This window comes from Callorhinchus milii, unplaced genomic scaffold (genome assembly GCF_018977255.1).
Source record: "Callorhinchus milii isolate IMCB2004 unplaced genomic scaffold, IMCB_Cmil_1.0 Scaffold22, whole genome shotgun sequence".
Classification (NCBI taxonomy): domain Eukaryota; kingdom Metazoa; phylum Chordata; class Chondrichthyes; order Chimaeriformes; family Callorhinchidae; genus Callorhinchus; species Callorhinchus milii.
Window position 1 is genome coordinate 6,473,077 of NW_024704763.1, and position 22,739 is coordinate 6,495,815.

The following is a 22,739-nucleotide window of genomic DNA, read 5'->3' on the forward strand; positions in this document are numbered from 1 at the left end:
TTCTCTGTGTCTGCAATGGAACGCGCACTCTCTCCCTCAAAGGACACACCCTGCTTACCTGATTCCAAAGAGTGTTAGCTGCGGGTTGACAAGAGACAAGACTTCAGGACCCCAGAGTGCTCGTTGGGGGTAAGCTAAGCTAAAACTGCAATGCAGTGCTAAGGGTGTGTTGCAATGTCGGAGGTGCCGTCCTTTGGATGAGGCGTTAAGCCAAGGTCCTCTCTGCCTTTTCGTGTGGTCATTAAAGATCCCTGGCACTATTCAAAAAGAGAAGGGAGTTTCTCCCAGTGTCCTGGCCAACAATCCCCTAAAATAAAACTGGTCATTCCTTTCATGGCTGTTCGTGGGCATTGCTATATTCAATTGTACTGCTGTACTTGTCTACAACAACAACAACAACAACAAGATTCCATTTATTGAGCGCCTTTCACGTCGGGAGGACATCCCAAGGCGCTGTACAGTTGGGTCAGGACCCGAGCAGGGGGGAAATGGTCAGGGTGAGGGGAGGGAAGGGAGGGAGCGAGGAGGGGGTAGAGATTCTAGAGAGGAGCTGAAGGCACGGTCAAAGAGAAAGGTCTTGAGACCGGCCTTGAAGGAGGAAAGGGAGGAAGCGGCGAAGGCACTGGGTGATAGAGTTTCAGAGCCTCGGGGCTGAGAGGCTGAAGGCCCGGCCACCGATGGTAGGGCGGTTGGGGCGGGGGATGTGGAGCAGACCGGAGCCGGAGGAACGGAGGGTACGGGCAGGTAGGTAGGGGGATAGTAGGTTGGAGAGGTAGGAGGGAGAAAGGCCGTGAATGGCCTTGTAGGTGAGGATGAGGATCTTGAATTCGATCCTCTGGGGGACGGGGAGCCAGTGGAGGCGAGCGAGGGTGGGAGTGATGTGTTCCTGAAGCCTGGTGCGGGACAGTACACGAGCTGCAGAGTTCTGAATTCACAGTCATTCCATTTCACAGTAATTCCTGTAAAGCACTTTGAATCGTCCTTATGACGTGATAAGGCACTATACCAAATGCAAGGTTTATAATAATAATTATTATTATTATAGTGCAGGTAGAAGGAAACTCACAGCTTGCAGAATCGCAGAACCGTTCAGTCAAGTCTACAAACATACTGTGATTCCAGTACGAATGTATTACACAAACAATGCCAGGATATTAATGCCCTGAATGACCTTTCTGACTCTCTCCTGCTGAAGTATCTGTGGGTTTCCACGGAACCTATAAATTTGATGCCATCATTTCTTACCGCATAGAGCAATGTTCATAGCCATCTCCTAATTATCCTTTAAGTTCTGCTGTGGCCAAGATTTATGTAGTTGGTAACAACATATTGATTTATTCAAAGGAACCGTTCAGTCATGTTTGCGGCTCTACTCGAGTATGTGGACGGAAATAGAACGCTTCAGAAATAAATGGAAATCTGCAGGAAGCAGACTGTGTGACTGCAGTGGCCACATGCTTCAATATTAATTATTCGATTAATATAATACAATAATCCTTGCATTATTATATTATTAATTGAATTTGTACACGGCACCAGCCAAATTAAGGAAATTAATGGAGCCATTGTATTTTTATGCTGGAACATTTTCAGCAGGATGGGGTTACTCTGATTGCTTGAGATGTTGAATTATTCCCTTACTGTTTTCACTTGTAAGTGAGGTGTATAAGAGAACTAGTATTTTAATGACATGATATTTGTTGTATTTCATGTATCACCTGTCATGTTGAAATATCTCAAAGTGCTTCATAGGTTGGTGTAGTGACTGCAATTATTAGGCTTATGGGCAGCCTATTTGCTCACAGCATTGTCCCTCAATCAGTCATGGTGTGAGTGGCCAACTTTAATTGGGGGATTTTTGGTCAGAACACCGGGAGAAACTGCCTTCTCTTTTCAAATAGATGTCATAGGATCTTTAACATCCACCTGAACAGGCAGGAAGGACCTGGGTTTTATTAAGAATACTAATAATAATCCTTGCATTTGACATAGCACCTTATCACGTCGTCGAGACGTCTCATTTGCTTCACAGGATATATGACACACCTGTGAGAGTGTCGGCCTAGACTGCTGTGGGGTTGGAACCCATATCTTGCTGATGCAGAGAGTGTGTTACCCAACTAATCAACTGGCACAGATTTTGGCAGGCAAACAAAGCGAGCATTTTATGCAAAGCAAATTGCGTCTCGCAGTGACGAGGCGAATGGCCAGTTAATCTGAACGTTGCTCTTTGTCAGTTCAACAGCTGCCCTGCGGAGCAAACAGTTGAATCATGCAACAGGGAATGCAAAACAGTCAGATCCAGGAAACAGAAAGAATGTTTAGATTTCATTCCAGGTGAGCACATGCCGATAGCCAACACCACTCATGCGATGGGCACTTCACCAATTCTGATGCAGTGAAGTCCTCAAACCAAGGAGCAAAGGATGAGGTCATATGACAAACAGAGCTGGAAATAGATTTTGTTTTCACCTTGTAAGCAAGCAATAAATAAACAGGATCAATTACTGGCGGAGGGATTATCAGCCCTGGAAAGCGATACTCCAATCAAACAACAACAGGATACCTACTCACTGCTAAGTAAGCAGAGGCGTGTGGAGTAAGGAAACTTGGAGTAAGTTGGAGTACGTTTTCGCCGAGAATCGAACCCGGGTCACTCTTGCTCGCGAGCTGAGCACGATAACCACTACGCTATGGGATTCCGTGTTACCAGAACTTGCAATAATTGGGTGCATCTTGCGTTTGTATCAGGATCATCATTTTCTCATTTTCTACTGAGAACCGGGTCTCCTGTGCAACGGGAGTGAATGAGAAATTACACAGCTGCGTGTCAAATCTACATTTTAGATCAAGGGTTAATTTATGTGGAGCTGAACTCAGCCGGCACAATAACAGACTGAATATCCTTGCTAAACATACCATTCCACGGCAAAATCTGGGTTGAGAATATATCAAGTGCGGAAATGTGTGGTTTTTTAAAAATTTCCTCCCTTTTCACAAAAAATCCATAGCACCGTTTGGCTGAGCAGTTTTAATCAATGACAGTTCAGAAATAATTTTGAATACCATTGTGTGGGTGGCAGATAGAACTCCCATCCCAGCAGATTTGGGAATTTTTTTCCCCAGAATATAACCCAGCTCTTGTCACACATATTCAAGATTAAAAAGCTGCCAGGAGTAAGTGTAGATGTGAGTCAGCAAGCTGATACCTTTAGTCTAAGTCCTCTGCTTTGCACTCAATTCATTCCCCCATTCTACCAGGGCAGGAAAGCAACAGAAAACCCAATTTAGATTAGTGTCTTTCGCTTCAAGAGGATTTTCTTCAGCATCAGCAGTCGGGACTTCAGCCTTTCAGCTCCCAACCTATGGAACTCCATCCCACATTCCCTTCACCTCACCCCCTCCCTTGCCTCTTTGAAGGTGCGTCTCAAAACCGTCCTCTTCAACTGAGCCTTCGGCCACCCTCCTACCCTCCCTGCCTTCCACCCTACCTGATCCCGACCTCCAGCTCGGGTCCAATTCCTGACTGTGCAGCGCCTTGGGACGTCCTTCCGGCGTGAAAGGCGCTATTACAAATGTAATTTTGTATTGTGTTTCTATAGATTGATGCTCCAGTACAGTGCTGGGGGTGAGATGCATTGTTGGAGGTGTCGTCTTTCAGATGTGATGTTTAACCGTGTCCTGTCTGCTGTTCTGGTGGACGTTAAAGATCCCGTGACACTATTTGAAAAGAGAAGGGAGTTGCTCCCACTGTCCCAGCCAACCAACCCCCAAATAAAATTGGTCATTCAATTCACTGTGTGCAGGATGACTTCTATGATACATTGACAAAATACAGAATCACTACACTTTGCAGCAAAATCCTGTGAAGCGCATGTTGACAACATGATAAGGCACAAAATCAAATGCAATGATTATATTGTAAATAACTAGAACATTTAACAAAAAGGGTTTGTTTTATCCCTATGATATCTTGTTTCAACACAGAGGTATATGTTTAATAAATATGATAATGTGCGAATTTGTTTTTCCTTCAATAACTAATTGGATCTTACAATGCAATACCAAATTCCTACAGGAATATTTTCTCTCTATCTATTTCATTATCTCTCTGTGGTGATAATGGTTAAATGCGGTTCGCCTGCTGTTTGTAGATGATGATATCTCCTGCGAAACTCAGGGGAATAAACAGCCTGAGGGGGTTTTCTCATAATATTTAATAAGAGTTTTCTTAATAACAGCCTCAATACTCTTGAGTGGCTTCTCATGACTGATAGTTGTAATTTCAGTGGAACGTGGGCCTATTGTGTACACTCCCTTTGTTTTCCCTTTGCTTGTTTTTTTTCCTGAACACAAAAGCCTCGCTGAAAAGCAATGGAGTCCAGTGGTGCGTTAGTCAGAGCAATCGCAAGCAAGAGGACCCAAGTTCGATTCTCAGGCAGGGCCAAACCTTAAGCAAGTTTCCTGACCTCTACACGCTTCCGTTTATCTAGCAGTAAGTAAGAATCCATTTGTTAGTCGATTGGCGGATTGCTTTCCAAAGGGTAACAATCCCTTCGAAAAAAAATAAACAAATAAATAATTAAAATAAAATAATAAAATGTGGTCACTCAATCCATGATTGTTTGCTGTGTGCAATTGGCTTCCGGGTTTTGCCCACAAAATATACATTCTGTGAAGTGCTTTGAGATGCCTCGACGATGGGATTAGGAATTATATCAAATTCAAGGATTATTATGAAAGTAAAAAATGGGGGGGGCACAAATGTCATGTCATGGCAAAAAGGACACTGAGAATTAGAAACATAGAAACAGGAGTAGGCTATTCAGCCCTTCAAGCCTGTTCCCCCATTTTATAAGATCATGATTGATCTGTATCTCAAGTCCTGTTATTCCTCCCTGTCCCATATTTCTTAATGCCCTGATCTAACAAATATCTATTTGATTGCAGCGTGCACTAGACTTAGGTGTGATTGACAAGGAGAGTATCAGAATCAGATGGGCTGCATGTTGGCTTTTTTGTGAAGATCACCATGGATCTTAAGACACCAGGAACAGGAAGAGGCCATTCAGCCCGTCAAGCCTGTTCCACCAGTTTACTGGATCTTGGCAGGACTTTTAATCACAGTGCTCCGTTCTTTCACTGTGTTCAGAAATGTTATTTTGGATTAGCTGGGTGTTTGGTAAATGTGGAGACCCATCACCATGATTAAGAGTATCTAAACCAAACTGAGAGTTCCACGCATTCCACTTACACATGGAAATTCCCCTGTGTCTGGAACAGAGTGTTTGCTCTTGCACAGAGGGATGCACCCCGCTTACCTAATTCCGCAGAGGATTTAGGTACTGGCTGGTAGGAGCCTACGCTTGGGGACCCCATAGACGTAGGAACACAAGAACAGGATGAAGTCATGCAGCCCATCAAGCCTGTTCTACCAGTTTATTAAATCTTAACAAGTCTATAAATCACAATGTCTCTCACTGTTCCCCTTAACATCTCCACTACACAAGCATCCATCTACACCACTTTTAAACACCCCTATTGATTCTGCCTCTGCAGCTTTCAATCCGCTTTGAAAGAAGTCATAAAAAGAATGATCAAACCTTGGGGGAATACAATAAGAATTGATGTGTTTGACAGCGGCTTATGAGAATTATGTTCTTTTCATGACATGTTCGTTTTGAAGTTTTACTCAGTCATACATGCCTTCACTTCACATTTGGTCCTAGTCGCCTTTCAGGCAGACCCTCAGTTTCACACCAGTGAATGGGCCATGGGAGGAAGGTGTTATGGGTTCTATAAACTGTCATGGGTTCTATAAAAGCTTCAGTCTACATAGACACATAGGAACAGCACTGGGCCATTCAGCCCCGAACCTGTTCCGACATTCTATAAGATCATGGCTGATCTGCACCTCAACTCCAATTACTTGCCTTTGCCACATATCCCTCGATATGTAATATCAAATCCTTTTGTTGAATTGAAGCAGTTATCCTTCAAATATTAGTGTTGGTACCTGCATTTACACAAATAAAGTAACACTTTAGTACAATAATTATCTGATGTATATAAAAAAAATGTGGTCACTCAATCCACAACTGTTTGTGGGACACTGCTGTGTGCAATTGACTGTAGCATTTTGCTCACAAAATATACAGTCAATTCACTTCACAGTATATTCTGTGAAGTGCTTTGAGACGTCTCGAAGATGTGTTAAATCGCTATATCAAATGCAAGGATTATTATTATTATATCCTTCGCAGAATGCAATTATTTACAACCAGCAAACCGAACCTCTAAATAGAGATTAATCTATAGCTCCTACAGAACAATGCAAGTGATCCTGATCGTTTGCTTAGTGAAAAGTTGGTGTCCCACTGACCGGTAAATGAAAGCCACAATCTCGGAGCCAGGCTTCCACAGACATTGCATTGAGAACGACATGGGAGGGGGGAAGGGGGAGAGCAGGTGGGAGAAGTGTGGGGACAGTCCAGCACAGCCAAATCCATTTAACTTTATACCACAAGTGCTTTGATTCTTTGTCGAAACTACTTGATTGGACAATCTTGTAACCTCATCACATACATCCACCATACAATACCATGGAGTCCTGTAGCTCAGTGGTTAGAGCGCTCGCCTCTCAAGCGAGAGATCTGGGTTCGATTCCTGTTAGGACAAAACCTTGGGCAAGTTTTCTTCCTCCCCACACCTAATAATAATCCCTCAAGAAAGAAAACAATAATAAATTGGTCACTTCAATCCACGACTGTTTGTAGGACACTGAGGTGCAAATTGGCTGCCGCGTTTCGCCCACAAATATACAGCCAATTCACTTTACCGTATATTCTGTGAAGCGCTTTGAGACGTCTAGAAGATGTGAAAAGTGCTATATCAAATGCAAGGATTATTATTATTAATAATACCAACATCTCAGCCTGGCTCAGTTGGTAGCCCTTTCGCCTCCGAGTTAGAAGATTGTAGGTTCCAACCTCACATCAGGACTTTGAACCCAACATTCTAGGTTGGCACTCCATCCAGTGAATTGCTACGGTTGTGCCAGGGCTGCACGTGGTTACTTGCTTCAGGTAAGATGTCAAACCCAAGGTCCCCTCTGCCTGTACAGGTGGATGTTGAAGATGCTGTGGCTCAGTTCGAAAAGAGAAGGGAGTTTCTCTCGGTGTCCTGGCCAACAATCCCCCAAATAGAATTGTTCACTCACTTCATGGCTGTTTGTGAGACATTGCTGTGAGCAAATTGGCTGCTGCGTTCAGTTGCAGAATGGAGTCATTCCACTTTACAGTACATGCCACATCAGCTTTGCTCAGTAATATAATTCTTCAGATATTCTGCCTTCTGAACTTGCACAGAGTTTGACCCTCAGGCTTGTTGGACCGTTGTGCATCACGTCACTAAGTTCAGCAGAGTTACTATTTTCCCCACTCATTCAGACAGTCTCCAAATAAGGAAATGTATCCTCTCTTGAATTTTCATAGTGAGAATGGTTGACGTTTTTCCCACTATTAATGTTGGGATGAAAGTAAAATCGGATGATTTGATCATAGAATAGGATGTGAAACGGGATTTGAAAAGCAGTCGTAAATCCTGAAGATAGCCAGATGCATATTGTTCCGAACCACAGGAATGATGCTCAAACACTTATCCACTTTTGTATAACTAAGTGGCCAGCCAGCAATGTGAAGTGCTTTCAGATGTCCTCCTGACCTGAAAGACACTATATAAAAGGTAAATTGTTTTGTAAGCCTTTCATCCTCCTCCATCAGAAATGTGGCAATGTTGCATTTACATTTGTGTTTCAAATCATTTTTTATGAGTAAAAATTTTTTTCATTTTTTAAACATCTGGTCCTTAAATAATGTAATTTTGTTTCCTGAGAGCTATATGCATGAGACTCTCAAACAATCTGTTGACTCCACAGAAAGGCTAATTTGCATATGTTACACAAAATCCTTTCTGTACAAACTATCAAGGTTCTCAGCTTGTAACCTTATATTGGGGATTCGATTACTATCAAAATAGCTCATTTTAAGGGCTATTTGATTACCTTCCTCTAAACTACAACATCACCTATTTTAACAGGGTGCCCTAAATATTTTTCCAACCATTTCTCATCGTATTTGAAAATAAAATCACAATATTTTATTTCATTGGACCCAATATCTAAAATGTTTCAACGTTGCTGTTGTACCATAGAACAGCACAAGAGGAGATGGCTAAGCTCAACAACAGCAAAACTTGCATTTATATAGTGTCCTTCACGAGGGACAGTATCTTGGAGCGCTTAATGGTGGCCGAGTCTGAAACCAAGCTGGGGGGAGGGAGGAGGTGACTGTAAGCTTGGTCTTCAGTCGTGATTTAAAAGAGCGGAAGCTTATGTCTGTGCTGATACTAGCTCCTTAGATGGGAGCTATCTACAGCAATCCCATTACTGTGCTTTCCGCCCGTGAACTTGAATATTATTTATCTTCAAGTATTTATCCCGTTCTTTTAAACTCTGGTGTGAACTCATTTTCAACATCAATCAAGAAAAGGCATTCCATAGACGACAACCCATTGTGTGAATTTCCCTTGACCTCCCATTTGTTTGCTCAATTTCTCTCCTCTTTCTTTACTGACTGGTCAATCAGTGGAAATAGTCTTTATTAAGAATCAAAAATTCAAGATCCTTGTCCTCACGTTGCAATCCCGGCACAACCTCGCCCACCCTACCTCTGGTACCTCCTGCAACCGTTTCAGCCAGGCTGCCTGACCACTCCCTCCGCTCAGCTAACAACGACCTACTTCATGTCTCCCTGCTCAATCCACCCCACAATTGGTGGATGAGCTTTCACTAATTCTGCTCCGCTCTCTGAAACTCCTTCCTGGAGTCCCTCAGCCCCAGGCCTACTGTCAAAAACCACCTTAAGACAGTGCTTTCAGTCACCTTTCCATACCCCTCCCAGCTCAGGTTCCCAGTCAGTTGTGTGAAGCAGTTTGAGATGTCCTCGTGACATTAAAGGCGCCATATAATTGTAAACTGTTGTTTATAGATCCTATCTCTAAAAAACAGTCCCAGTTTTTCAAGATGGATTTCAGCTTGTGCTGGATTCTGTTTCTTGTGATTTGAGAAAGTGAAATTACATTAGTTAAGATTCCTCATTATAAAGCTAATTCCATTCCGCAGTTGAATAAAACAGACATTTTGAAGGAAATCAGATATTTACTGATAAATTGGGAACCAATGATCTAACCTGATCACGGCATCAGAGTAAATTGTATAGGAAGTTACACCATAGCATTTGTATCAACTTCATGCATAACCTAGAGGATCTAGTCTGCACAGCTATTCAACTTTACCAACTGAGCCATAGAGACGAGCAAAGTCTGTTCCGTGGAAGAGTAATGCACAAATTGAGCAAATGGCCCAAAGGGTCTTTTTCATCATTTAGCTCTGATAGAGGTATTGGTCAGGGATCATCAAACAGATTGGATACCCCTGCCTCAAAGCTCAGTGTGAGTGATGTACCTTCTCTTTATTGTATTCCCCCCTGAGCAAGTGGTGAGAAATGTTAAACCTTCACACTGGTGCAATACAACAGTAAGAATAGAATCCATCTTCATTCGCTAACGGAGGTCATAATCTTGTGATTGAGCAAGAGTCCTCTTCCTGAATGACTAGGTTACTTGTACACAATGAAAAGTAAGAACATTAAACCGGAAAGAAATATTGTGGTCTGTAAGACCAGTACTGAAGTTGTCTGGTATCCAGGTAAAGTAAGTAATTGGGCACCAACCTACTGGGTCAGAGGGTTGTAGGTTTGAGTCCCAGGGCTGTCTATCACAATAATTTACCTGTCACTGTTGGGAGCCAGATTCATCTGTTTTAAAGACAGGTTGGTGGACAGAATGTTTCATTACCATAAGAAGATCCATCCTACAGAACAAGGGAAAAAACGTGGTATTGCCATCTCCTCCGGACACAGACACACCGAGTAATTTATCAAGTGAGGTCAAACCTCCATCATTGATTGTCACGGAGAATGGAAGTCAGACTTCCCAGCAGAGAAACACTATACTTGGTAACACGTTATTTTCTGGCAGAAAAATAAAAGATTGGGGCTACAACTAAGAAATATAGCAAAGTGGTGACCAATGGACATGTTGCAGTGGACTAAGACAACAATCTGAACCATTACCTTGCATCTTTCCTTCTTTTCACCATCTTGAGCATTCCCTTCCATTGATATATTGATGAGGTTACCATGGGCGGAGTGAAAAATGGAATGTTCTAATATAAATGCAATAGACTCATGTTATATTAGAAAACATTGGCCCATGATGATCAGGGTTAGTGTAGGCAGGCATTACTGTATTGCCTCTCTGTGTTAGCCTGGCTCAGTGCTAGAGCTCTCGCTTCTGAGTCAGAAGGTTGTGGGTTCAAGCTCCATGCTGGGACTTGGAATCATGTAGTCAAACCCGACGCTCAAATGCAGTGCTGGGGGTCTGTGTTGCATTGTTGGAGGTGCTGTCTTTTGGTTGAGATATTAAACTGAGATCCTGTCTGCCTGTTCAGGTGGACATTAAAGATCCCATGGTGCTATTGAATTCAAAAAAAGGAGTTTCTCCCAGTGTCCTGGCCAATAAATCCACCCAATTGTTTTCTAAATTGCTGTTTGTGAGACATTGCTGTGTGCAAACTGGCTGCTATGTTTCGCCTACAAAATATACAGTCAATCCACTTTACAGTGTATTCTGTGAAGCGCTTTGAGGCGTCTCGAAAACATGAAAAGGCACTATATCAAATGCAAGGATTATTATTATTACGTCAAGAAGATGCTTTTTAGTAATTAAGTTGTTCATAGTACACTTTGGTTAATTTTGTATTTTATCTCTTGCAGGATTATCGCTGAAAGCTTCTGTCTATTATACTCCATGTTCAGAGCCCTTGAAGTTAACAACTCCAACTTAATGCTAATTGTGGATCATTTTAGTGATTTTTTTTTGTTGTATAACAAAATTCCTCATGTTATAAAAAGTGTCCCTAAAGGGAAGCCATTTTGAGTTCAGTTTGACTCTTGCCCAGGAAGCAGTTGTTTTGTGATTGACAAGTCGCTCTGTTGCCTGTACTTTTTCTACTTAGCGCTTCAAATTGTTTTCATGGGTGATTGAAGATAATAGTGTAAGACGACAGCCTGTCGCTGTGATTTTATAAACCTCAGGTGAAGCAGAGCTAATTTTAATCACGCAAACTATGACCAATTTTTTTTCAAACCAAGGATAATTTTCATCAACATTTTGATGGAAGTAATTGGATAGAGTAATAGGAGAGTACTGTACGCTCGGGCAAAGAAAATAAACAAAGTCAAGTGAAGAACTGCATCGAATATCTCCTTCTTAGATTAGTCATTATGCCATCAATCGCCCTAATTATTGATTTAGCCAAGTGAAATCTCGAGAATAAATTCTATTGCTATTTCCTCTGTCACGATGGCAGCCAAAGCTCAAATTTATTCAACACACAAATATGGCCAATGATTCACTCCGTGAGTCACATCTTCCATACTTTGGAGGCTCAAGATATTCTGTTCCAATTTTGGGAAGCCTGTTTCTAACAGAACACTGATCTATCTCAGAGGTTCAGAGAAGAGCAACAATGATTCCAGGGAATAGAGGACTATATTATAAGGGATATTATAAAGAGAGGCATGTAGGGCTGAAGTGCTTTTGAAGTAGAAAAGAAGACTGGAAAGGCATTGTCCTAAGTCTTTAAACTGTTGAGCGGTACAGATGATGTAATCAAGCTATTTGACTAAAACCATAAGGGCAGAACTGGAGGACACCCATTTGAAATTAACAAGCCTCAACAAGACTGCAGATCAGAAATAATTGATTTTCCCACCAAGTAATCAATACGTGGAACTCGTAACAAAAACAGTTCATGTTGTGGCAATTAACTCCTTCAGAAATAAACTGGAACAAGTGTCTGACTGGGTGCAGTCCCCGAGGAGATTGGAAGAACTGCGGACTGAAATGAACAGAGAATATGATGGTCCAATGTCTTATCTTAAATCCATCCAGGTACAAGACAAGGTCTTCTGCAGTGGTTATGAGTAGACCATTTCAAACCACAGCATGTCATCATTCACAATTGGATTGGTTTGTATGCTCTATCTGTTCCAAAATGTGTTTTTGGAACAAAATGTAATCTATTTCAATTTTGTTTGTGGTGGGTATATTCAAAGCCTTTCAAAGAATTAATGGATCAAATGGCCTTCAACTGTGTGCTACATTTCTCTGGTTCTAAGGATTCAATGGACAAAAATATAACAGCGCTGATTCAATTATTTCACCCTGAATTACATTTTATTTATTCAAATCCAGTAGAGTCCTACATGACAATATCCCAAATAATAATAAAAAAAGTTCTGACGAAGGGTCGTGGACCCGAAACGTTGACTCACTTTCCTTTCTGCATAGATGTTGCCTGACCTGCTGACTTTTTCCAGCTCTCTCTGTTTTTGCCCCAAACAATAATGTCACTTTCAAACGCTGAAAAAAAAACATGCTCTGTCAATGGTACAGGACTACTCGGTATAAACGGAAAGTATATTAATACTAATAATAATCCTTGCCTTTGATGCAGCGCCTTATCACATCATTGAGACGTCTCAAAGTGGTTCACAGAATATACTGTAAAGTGGATTGACTGTATATTTTTGCGGGCGAAACGCAGCTGCCAATTGCGCACAGCAGTGTATAATTATTTAAGTATAATTATTTAATTTCTTCGGAGCTGACAACCACGGAGGCCACAACCATCAGCCCTATGACGAAAAATTAGACTGTGTTGAGAAGCAATCATCTTGGTACGATCTTTGAGTTACAGCCAGTTAAAGGATGACTCTTTTGAAACACAGTCGGTAGCATCTGACAAAAGGTATCACGTTTTAAATCTTGAAAGTCTATCATCAGTGCCATTTAAAGAATGCTGAGCGCTGTTGTTTTTATCACTTAACTGAGAGCACTGAAATCCCAGAAGTGCTGAGCAAGGTCACATTAAGTTCTGCTACGGCACAGTGTACTGACATGCAAAGGTATTATTCTATAATTGAGGTGATCTGTCAAGGGGCTGCAAATGAAAGGGCAGCAATTGCTTAGCTTGGGTTTTGAGAAGGGATTCTGAGCATTGTTTTTCAACTGGTTCAGTGTTAACAGTGATGAGCAATGAAAGTGATATTGCAAGGACTGGCTCAACCAGGATAATGCACGTGACTTAATCGAATCCCTTGCCATGGGTTTGTCTACTAACACACAGTCATTCCACTTCACAGTAAAATCCTGTGAAGTGCTTTCAGATCTTGCTATTCATGTGAGGTAGGTATTCTCGAAAGATAAACTCAAAGGGAATTTCTCTCTCCTAGTTTCCTGGACAACGATTCCTTCCCCCTCCCCCTCCCCAATAAAATTGGTCATTCATTTCATGACTGTTTGTCAGTCATTGCTGTGTGCAAATTGGCTACTTCGTTCACTTACAAAATAAAGAGTCGCTATACTTAAAGTAAAAATCCTGTCAGCGCTTTGAAATGATCTCCTGACGTGAAAAGCGCTATACTTAGGATAATTATCATCAAGTTTTTACAAAATGTGATTATTTGAATCATACATATAAATTGGGTCTATTTAGCATAATTGAGAAGGTAGCATTAACTGTTTTCACTCCTCCGTCTTTTACAAACAAGTGAGATACTCTTTTTGATTTATGGCAAAGCTCATTTTCCAATTGACTTAAATTGCTACATTTAATAATACAGCTCATTAATATGCTACGCCTAACAGCACAACGAATATGAATGTACATTCTACATAGTGTGAAGACATCATTATCATTGTTAAGTTATTGAAAGTTGAATTGGACACTGAACACAATTGATGGTTAACTAGACTTTGGACCATTGGACCTTTTTCATCTGTGATTTTGTGAAAGACATGGTAGGAAACATGGATATTAGCTACACCTCGTGGGAACAGGATTGAAGAATCTTGTATTAATTGGAGAAAGAGGGGTTTGTCTCTACGAACAATGGTTTTACCATAGGAAAGGGCTGGGAGATACAGGTGACTATATGGCTGGGAAACAAGGCAACAGGTGGAGCAATACAGAGAGATACACAAGATTGTTTCTGGTGTGGTAGAGCGAGTCTAGGATCTTGTATAGGATTTCCTTCCAAATGGAAGGGACCGAGAGTGAAACAAGCGGCTATGAGGCTATAAACGGCTTTAAACATTCCACCTTACCACTGTGAGTTCTCCTGAGCACCAGCAGCCTCATTTGACACAAATTCAGTTTTGAAATTGAAATCCCAATTGGACCCCTCAGCAACTGAGCAGAGTTCCAGAGGGTCGGCTTGAGAAGTCGAATTGGTCTTTCGAAAGGTTCCCATCACTCTTCTGTGTCGTCAAGTTGCCTGGGACACCTACAGGACAATAAAGAGAGCAGTTTATCTGGGAAAGATATTTAATACTATGTGATGTCGCGAGTTACACACTTATTGTTTGACAAGGTTTTAAAGAATGCTGCAACGCTATATACCTGAGGCCCTGAAATTGAACCTGCTTTTTAAGAACTTTGAAAACACGGCTTCCAAATTGCGACTGAATTAAATAATTTCCCACGATTCGGTGTGACGTTACATTTTAAGAGGCTAAGGTTAAAGACAAGGTAGAATTTTGGGGGTTTTCTGTGTTTTTAAAAAAAATGCTAGCAGACCTAATGCGGAATGATGAAGAAACAGGTTTCTTTGTATGAGCGACTAAGCTCTCAATGACATCTGAAGGACTAGGCCGAGTACGCACAAATTGCTATTCCTTTGTGTATCTAGTCATGAACGTACAATAAAAATCCATTCTGACATGCCGCATAATATAGATCAAACATTGCAGAAACTCAATCCGCATTCTGAGTTAGAGTTAGAGTTAATTGGAGTTAGAATATTCGCACATGAGAGCCTATTACTGAAATTCAAGATAAAATCATTACTCATTTCTCAGGAATGTTTACTGCGCGCGATACACAAAGCTGCGTGCTGGAAATTTTGTGCTCAGGCTTCTTCGTGTATTATTTTGCGCGGGTTAAAAAAAACACTCGCTGAATCGTTTCCCAGCAGTGACACTTCATAAGGGAGAGAAAGGTTGAACCACAGCACTCCTGTTTTATTTCAATAACAAGCCTTGCATTTGATATACCCTTATCATTTAGTCAAAGAGCTTCACAGGATTTACTGTCAAGTGTAATGACTGGGAACTTTGTAGGTGAACGTAGCAGCCGATTTTACGCACAGCAAAGTACCACAAACACATCAGGAAGTGTATACTCTGGAGTTACTGTTGGTCAATGCTCTTTCCAAGTGAGCTCAAGAACTGTTTTTATTATTATTATTATTATCACACACCAGTTTAATAAGCTTCTCGAGTGCCAAAACGACTAACCCTTAAAGTGCCAAAGGGCCACCAAAGCCTCCTCTTCCTGAGTTGTTTGGAACTTGCACACTGCACTAGCCTTGCTAATGCTTATAATCGGGCAGGTATTTGGTGGTAACGTTGGCATGTATAATTTCAACAATTAGTGTTCAAAGTTAGGAGGGGTTTGAATAGAATAAATAAATAAATAGAAACTATTTTCACTGGTCGGTAACCGGATGACACAGATTTAAGATAATTGCCAAAAGAACCAGATGGGAGATGAGAAGAAGGTTCTTTTTACGCAGTGAGCCGTTACAATCATGGAATCCACTGTCTGAAAGGGTGGTGGAAGCAGATTCAATAATAACGTTCAAAAGGACATACAGTGTACTTGAAAAGAAAAACTTTCCAAGCTGGGGGAAAGAGCAGGGGAGCGGAACGATTTGGATAGGTCTTTCAAAGAGCTGGCACAAGTATGATGGGCCGAATGGCATCCTTCTGTGCTGTAAGATTCTATGACATAAGACAATAGTTTAAACACAGGTTTTGGCTAAAGAAGACTCTTCCGCCCATCAGATCTCATCCTTCCATAATACCCGCCCACCTTACCATCTTTTCATCACAGCATCCACACCTTTCTTGAATGAGTCAAGTGTCCTGACCTCCACCGCAATCTAGTTCCAGTCGTTAATTACCTTCTGGGTAAAGAATCCGCTTCCTGATATCTGCCTTGAAATTGCCCTTTGCAACTCTAAACCTGTGCCATCTTGATCTGTTGCTCCGGAGTATGTGAAAGTAACACCAATTAATTGTAAGTCAAATGATAGATTACAAAGCTGCCATCCATGTTTATTATGGATAAAACTGTTTTGAATAAGCTTCCTTGCCATTCCCTAAAACAGATGAAGGCACTTGATTCACACAAACAACCTGCAATAGTGACATTTATATGGTTGACTGAACAGGATCATTACAGATATGATCAATGGAAGCGTTCTTCTATCCAAATGCCAGCTACTAATGGAACTCAAAGGAACAGAAAACCGAGAGTCTCAGAGGTTAAAGGAGTGACATAATTCACGGAGGAAAGCTGTAGGATTTGGGGGGCTGATGGCACCATTTTTTCTAACAAAAACACACATTTAGGTGGAAACGTGTTCCATTTCTAAACAGTTATTGTGCTAATGATCGCATTGAATCTGCTGTGAAATCTCGTACATTTCTTTCCGTGGTCATGGACGCAGAGTAACAATTTTACAAATCTTGCCATTGATATTGTTGCCACAATCTGTCTGCTTTGTAAGCCTGTGTACTCCAGGGACTCACTGCCTGTGGCAGATCAGCCAGCCTGGCTCGTCAGCAGGACTTGGAAATAAGGACTGGTCACAGCAATGATCTTCCCGCTCAGCTCCTATTGACCCTACAAGTGAAAGCTTTAATGGGTAGAGTGGTCCTAGCTGGACAAGCAGTGGGAATGCTTACCAGACAGTGCTATCAATGGCAAGCTATGCTGTTTTGGTTGGTTAATTGGGAGTTCCCCAACTTGCACTCTGGGCTCCCCAAGCCTTGGCTCTTGCCAACCTGTAACTCAGTAGTTAGAGCACTCGCTTCGCAAGCGAGAGATCTGGGTTCTATTCCCGACAGGGTGAAATGTTGGGCAAGTTTCCTTACTCCACACAGCTCTGTTTACCTAGCAGTAAGTAGGAACCCGGTTGTTAGTCGATTGGCGGATGCCTTTTCTGGGGGTAATAATTCCTTCAAAAAAAATAATAAATTGTTTACTCAATCCACGACTATTTGTGGGATACTTCTGTGCGTAATTCGCTGCCGCGTTTTGCCCACAAAATACTTTTAAGATTTAAAACGTGATCCCTTAGAGGTGCATCCCTCTAAGGGGAGACTGTGCCTTCGATTCCAGACTCAGAGAAATCTCCATGTGTAGGTGGTATATATATATATATGCAGAACACTCAATACCATTTCGATGTTCTTAAGTGTGATAATGGGTTTCTGCATGAGTCAGACACACCTGGCCGACTGAAAAATACAGCAGACGTCAGAGGAATAAGCAAGCAATTGTTGCAAGGAGAATCAATGGACAGTGGTTTTAATTGACAAAAACTTTTGGAACACTCATAAAAGACTTCTACTTTCAGAATGAGTGCGGGCTTGTATTTCCCTCAACTTCTCTGAATGTTCCAACTGGTACCATCTCTATGGTAATAGCTTAAGTTGTTAAACTCTGTTTCAACTGGTGAAAGTTTAAGTGGCGGATTTTGTAGGTGTAACACACTGAAGTGTAGATGAATCTAGATGATTTAAATTGTTTTAAAGTAACCTCACGTACACATATTTACACACCAACTCTCACACACCCTCTCACTCGCTTTTACACATACACGCACCTTAAATACACACACGCGCACTTACACACACAGCACACTTGCAACTATTTTATTAGGAAACGCTATATACCCTGAGTGTAGGGCAGTATCAATGTCATTGTTGTTTCAGTACCTTGGAAGTCCTTTCAACATGAAACAGTGTAATTTTGTTGTTGTTATCATTGTTAGTGTTGTTGTTGGTATTGTAGGATAAACCCTATTTCCTGTTCAACAAATTACAATATTTTGACCATATTTACTGAGTTCAGATGATAGTGCTGTATATTAACACCGCTTCCAATATCCAAACTCTGACTTTATTGATTTCCCCAATTTGTCTCTGTGCTGAAACATAAAATACACATTTTCAATTAGTAGTACTTCCCGGAATAAAACTGATGAAAAGCACCTCCTGAATTCACCCACTATCTGAAAATACATGAGCCCCTGCGTATCTTACTTTGGTATTACTGTAATTCTGAAAAATTCATCAACTGCAAATTACGATGCTTTTCATGGTGTGTTGTTGACAGCGTTTTGTACACTTTACTCATCATATCAAAGGTCTTTCGAATGAAGCTTTCTATGGTGCATGATGACGAAGGGAACAGAAATGAGTCGGAATCCAAAGAATGGAAAATTCCCAGTTTAACATGGTAGATTAAATGGGGAAATTTAACTGGGTAAACGTGGGAAATTAAACTGGGAAATTTAAAACATCTATCATATTAAATTGGTAAAATGCAAACCACTTCCCCACCCAAAGTAAGTTTACTTGGTTTGTGGGTCACTGCTGCGCAAAATTGGTTGTCGCTCTTCGCCCAACTTTACAATATATCCTGTGAAGCGTTTGAGACATCTCAACGACCTGATAAGGAGCTTTACCAAATGCAAGGATTATTATTATTAGATAGTTATTTTCAGAAAAGATTTCATCATTTGAGCTTTGACTTTTGTTTGGACATGATGAAAAGACAGAACAAATAGGTAAATTAAATATCCTAGGCCCAAAAATAAGTTACGTCATTCCACGATCTGGCCCGCTTCCCAGCTAGATGCAATACAACATTATCTGAGCTGTCAGCACCTATTGAGCTCAAATAATTACTTTATTTTGTGAGTTTCTAAGTCTATGAGGGTTTGAAAAACTTGTGTAATTACATACGCATTACTCATTCGGCTGAATAAAGGTATTATTCTGAATATGACAATTTGAGAGAAAAGCACTTTCTTTAAATGGACCGTCTGAATGCTTGCAATTAAAATCAATATGCATTCAATCAACGTTTCACAGTTTTAGGGTGAATTTGATGTTTCCGTGGCGATAGATAATGATTGCACTGAGGGGAATAATGTGTGCTATGTATTCAATGATAGCATAAAGCACTGAAAGACAAGGTACAGAACTAAATAGATTCGCTGTGAAGCTCCCTTTACAATTCCCCAATAATGTGCCATTTCCAGAATCTTCGAAGAACAAACCTCTCCTGGGTAACAATTTTATTTGGTGCATTTCTTTCACCCACAAAATACACACAGTCACTGCACGACATGTTAGCGCTGTTTCAAATGCAAGGATTATCATGATTTATCTCTGTGAGCATTGTCCTATTTGCTCCAACTTACAAGAACTTTTCTTCAATTGATCTACGCCATTGGGAATCAGATCACTCCGAATGTATTTCATTTATAATCCTTAGCAGCCTTTAAGGAGAAAAGATTAACCTGGGTTGTCTTCCTAAAAATATGTTGGCTTGGCACAGTTGAGAGCGCTCTCAAGAAGGTTGTGGGTTCAAGTGCCACACATTGAAATATTGGGCTAATAGTCTGTGCTGCATTTTCAGAGATACCATCTTTCAATGACATGTTAAACCAAGGTCCCGTCTGCTGGTTCAGGTGGACATCAAAGTTCCCATAGCACTATTTAAAAAGAGAAGGGAGTTAAAAAAAATGTCACTTAATGGCCACGCCTGGGACATTGCTGTGCGCAAATTGGCTGGTACGTTCACCTCTGGAGTCCTGTAGCATAGTGATTAGCATGCTCGCCTCACAAGTGAGAGGACTCAGGTTCGTTACTCCACAAGCGTCTGTTTATCTCGCAGTAAGTAGGAACCTGGATGTTAGTCAATTGACGGATTGCTTTTCGGGGGTAATAATTCCTCAAAAAAAAATTTGGTCACTCAATCCACAATTGTTTGTGGGACACTATTGCATGCAATTGGCTGTCACATTTCACCAACAAAATACACAGTCAATCCACTTCACAATATATTCTGTGAAGCACTTTGAGATGCCTCAACGATGTGATAAGGCACTGTATCAAATGCAAGAATTATTCTATTATTATTACCTACAGTACACTTCACAGTAAAATCCTGTGTAGCTCTTCGAAACATCTTGACAGCAAGATAAGGCGCTGTATCAAATGCAAGGAATATGGTTAGTGCATATATCTGTAGATTGGATTTGCATATATGCAAATCCATAATTAGTCGAGTGGGGTAAAGAGGACACTATAATTATTGTTCTAATTACGAGCAAGCAGATGCTTTAGCAGCAGTAAGATTTCTCGTGAGGTAAGCAGTTCTGAAAAGTGCAGGCTTTAGGCTGTTTCTGCCAATGTCACCTGTGTCGAAGGATGACTTGGAGGAAGGGAAAAATCGCAGTTCTCAGCAAAAAAAATCTTGCAATATGCCTTCAAGCAGAATGCTGTCCATCAAAGAGCAATCTGGCATGTTCAATATCAGCTGAGGAGACCTGCCTGCCTATTTATTTCACTGGCCTGTGAAGGACATAAATGGCCCTCATGCACAACGCTAGTGCAAGGGTAATGGTCAAAAGACATTAAGACTTGCTGAGAAAGGAGCTCGATATAAAAAAATAAAACAGGTCATAGTGATCCCCCCCTTCCTCCTCCCCGCCCACCCTCCCCAAAGGAAAATGCATAAATAGTCCTGATGACATTTTCTGTCAGTCAGGTAAGGACTGAAATCTTTTTTGTCAAGCCTGCTTTGCCAACCTACCGAACGAGGCATCAGCTTAAATGCTGTGTGGACTACAGAAATCTGTTTGGATAACCAAAAGGACTGGATTTTGAGATCATAGGTCATTGCCTACAACTCGATACGTAACAAACCAACTTCAGGCTCCCGTCAATGACAGCAGGAAAGTCAACTGTGTCTCATTTATCTGCTGGCTAGCCAGATGATTACAGCTCTTACAATGGGGTATAATGTGTGGTATTTCGTAATACGAAATGCGTAATTTGCAAATTTCTCAAACATCGAATGTGCTTAATAGCGCAGACTCAGCACAATTACTGTTTCAGAAATTCGATAACTGCCCCTTTCTGATTAAGAAATCTCTTACAAACTACTGCAAATTCGACTCTGTTGTATAATTTTACTAAGTTGCAGGCCCACAAGGGATTCTAAGTATATTGTAGTTCATCTGGAATTGCAATGGTAAAGCATGAATTTTTCCGCAATAGCTTTGCTCTTCGGATGAGACGTTAAATCGAGGTCCCCTCTGCTTGTTTAAGAAGACATGAAAGATCCCATTGCAGAACAGAACAGAGAAGGAAGTTTCTCCTGATGTCCAGCCCAACAATCCACTGGATAAAATTGGTCATTCACTTCATGGCTGAATTGTGGGACATTGCTGTCCTCAAATAGGCTGCAGCATTTTTTCTACAAAATAGTCACTATACTTTATAGTAAATCCTGTGAAACACTTTGAGATGTCTTTGTGACATGAAAGGTACCATATCAAATGTAAGTATTATTATTATTTCTGTGTATTTTGTGGACAAAATGTGCCAGCTAATTGCACACAGCCAATTCATTTTACAGTATACTCGGTGAAGTGCTTCAAGTTATCTCGAAGATGCGATAAGGCGCTATATCAAATGCAAGGATCATTTATAGGGATCTCACAGCCAGAATCATAAAGCAAAGTGTCCATGATATATAAATAGCAGATGGCACTGATTGTGTTTCAAGGCCTTTACGCAAATCTCAGGGTTCACATATAAAATGCTCCATTTATACGGTATATTCCTATCATTTACAATGTTATTAGAACATGGTGATTGGTACAATTGCCGTGACACTTATTGGAAGATTTTCAGTGCTTGATTAATGCCTTACGTTCTTCCTCCTCTAGAATTGGATCGCTCTTGTTGGAAGCGGAGGACAACATCTGTGTATATTCGCTGAGCTCCACTAATGTTCTTAGTGAAGTTACCTCAGATGTTAAACTGAGGCCCAATCTACCTGTTTAGGTGGACGTTAAAGATCTCAAGAGAAGGGAATTTCTCCTGATGTGAAAGGTGTTTTATTAAAGATTGTTATTATTATTGTTATTAATGGATAAAGCGCTCTGGGAGGCTACCCTGCGTGAGGGACGTTATATAAATACAAGTTATTGTTGTTAACATTATCAGTTGGGTCTAATTTGCATTCTTCAGCACAATTGATGGTATTGAATTTCTTCTAATTTCTTAATCGGAAATCTGTTAAGAAATATTGCCATTACATATTGGAACTTTGATCGAGTTATTTCTGAAGCAAAAGGCAAATTGATTTGTGCCCACCTGAATTTATAACTCAGCAATATGAAAGAATGTCCCGTTGAAACCACCCTCTCAGCCTGGTCTCAGTCGAGAAGCTTCAGCACAGATTGCTTTAACCAAGCCAGCTGTAAAGAGAGGAGCGTGTCATAGTATTAGAATATAGACAGAAATGACATTATTCCAGTGGATTAAAATCCCTGCCTAGTGTAACCTTGAGCCGTTCAGTCAATCCCCATGAATCCCCAGCCTGTGTGGAGTTTGCCTGGCTCTGCCAAGCCAAGTCAGCAGTTTCAGTGCTTCAATTGGCTTCAGGGAGGCCAAATTCA

At 41.0% G+C, this 22,739-nt stretch overlaps 1 long non-coding RNA gene across 1 annotated transcript; it reads right to left on the reverse strand.

The window, feature by feature from the left end:
• Window positions 1-12,474: 12,474 nt before the first annotated feature.
• Window positions 12,475-22,533, reverse strand: LOC103188973. The gene is made up of 3 exons (XR_489021.1): window positions 22,435-22,533; window positions 14,293-14,471; window positions 12,475-12,546 (listed from the first exon to the last, which is right to left on the reverse strand). It is a non-coding gene; the product is annotated as an uncharacterized LOC103188973 (long non-coding RNA).
• Between the last annotated feature and the right edge of the window lie 206 nt (window positions 22,534-22,739).